This window comes from Octodon degus, unplaced genomic scaffold, assembly GCF_000260255.1.
Source record: "Octodon degus isolate 3935 unplaced genomic scaffold, OctDeg1.0 scaffold00006, whole genome shotgun sequence".
Classification (NCBI taxonomy): domain Eukaryota; kingdom Metazoa; phylum Chordata; class Mammalia; order Rodentia; family Octodontidae; genus Octodon; species Octodon degus.
In genome coordinates, this window is record NW_004524582.1 from 33,532,635 (window position 1) to 33,534,247 (window position 1,613).

Genomic DNA, 1,613 nt, shown 5'->3' on the forward strand with positions numbered 1-1,613 from the left:
CCACCTCTCTGGGCCCCGCCTTCATCTTCCCTGGCTACCCAGCATCCACCTCTCTGGGCCCCGCCTTCATCTTCCCTGGCTACCCAGCATCCACCCCTCTGGGCCCCGCCTTCATCTTCCCTGGTTATCCAGCATCCACCCTCTTGCGTTCGCTCCAACACAGTTGCAAATCAATGATCAGCACAGTGTCAGCCACCCACCCCACCTCAGGTGCTGCTTTTGACTTTTTTGGAAGGGAAGGATGCCTTAGAATGGCTAAAAGTGAGAGGAAAGGATCTGGACCCACTAATATTCCCAACCCTACAGTGACGCTTCTGAAAGACTCCTTGGCTCTATCCTCACCTTCTCAAGCTTGTCCTCAAGCCCTGCACAAATTAGGGGACTGCACTGGACCAATCACAGGTCTGCTGCTGGTACATAAGCTGCAATCTAAGCAGCCCCAGCCATTTCTCCCAGCCAGCCTAGCAGGGCTTCCTCTAGTGTACTGCAGCACACGCAGTATACTTGTTTTGGTTCCTGGAGACTGCTCAATGTGGGACCCAAAAGTCCTGTAAACTGACCATCTGACAACAACAATAACCAGAAGCTGCCTGTGTCAGCTGTTGACAATCTAGCGTTATCTGGTGACATCTGGACTGCTAACAGAGCTGCAATTTACCAATTCAGGCTTTTCATTTGAATGCAGAAATGACCTCTAGGCCAACCGGCTAGAGTTTTTCCTGTAGTGTTTCTTGTGGGGTAGGCTTCCTCAGGAAGAATTCTGGGCTTGAGAGCCTGGAATACCTTCATTTCTGAAGGACTGAACTTTCACAAAGGAACTTCTGGGATGGCAATTTATTCTCACCCAGCACTACAAATGTGTCACCCCTACCTCAAAACTGCTATGATCCCTGGTGTGAAACCAGGCCTTACCCTGAGCCTCTCTTGCCCCTTACACGTGAGTCTCTGCGTGGGTGTATAGGGTAATGTACTTCCCAGACGACATGGTCTCAGTGACCTATTTCCTTTCGGTGGATTATTTATTCCATCTGCTCAAATCTCCCACTGAGCTCTTAGCTCAGCTACTGTACTTTGCAACCCCGGGATTTCCATTTGGTTTTCCCCCACAGCTTTGCCTTTTGCTGGCTTCTCCCCTTGGTAAGCCCACTGTCTCTCTCTTTTTTTTTTTTTTTTGGTGGAACCAGGGGTTGAACTCAGGCCCCTTGTGCTTACTAGGCAAGCGCTTATTCTAGTAAGCCCTCTCCCCGGCCCCAAGCCCACTGTCTCTTGCAGTGATTAGACACTGCTGCTTCCTGGAGTTCTTTTTTTTTTTTCAAATCAAATTGGTAGGACAGTTTCAATAATTAACACATTGCATACATTCTTCCTAGGGGTTAATTGCTGTACAAGATGCAGACTTGATATCCTATTCACAAACACCATTAGAACAAATCACTCTATTCATTAAGAGAATGTAACAATATATCTATCCTAACCATTTGAATACACAGATACAAAATGGACATTCATCTGTATCCCCCTTTTTTGCTAAGTTCCGTTATTTGAATATTATAGGTGTGTAAACTCAGCAAAATATTCTAAAAGAGTCCAGTAGCCCATAATAGTATTGGGTC

General features: G+C 46.9%; 1 protein-coding gene across 1 annotated transcript in view; it reads left to right on the forward strand.

The window, feature by feature from the left end:
- The window catches only part of Spon2 (spondin 2), an 11,956-nt gene that overhangs the window by 361 nt on the left and 9,982 nt on the right, over window positions 1–1,613 (forward strand). The window lies entirely within an intron of this gene.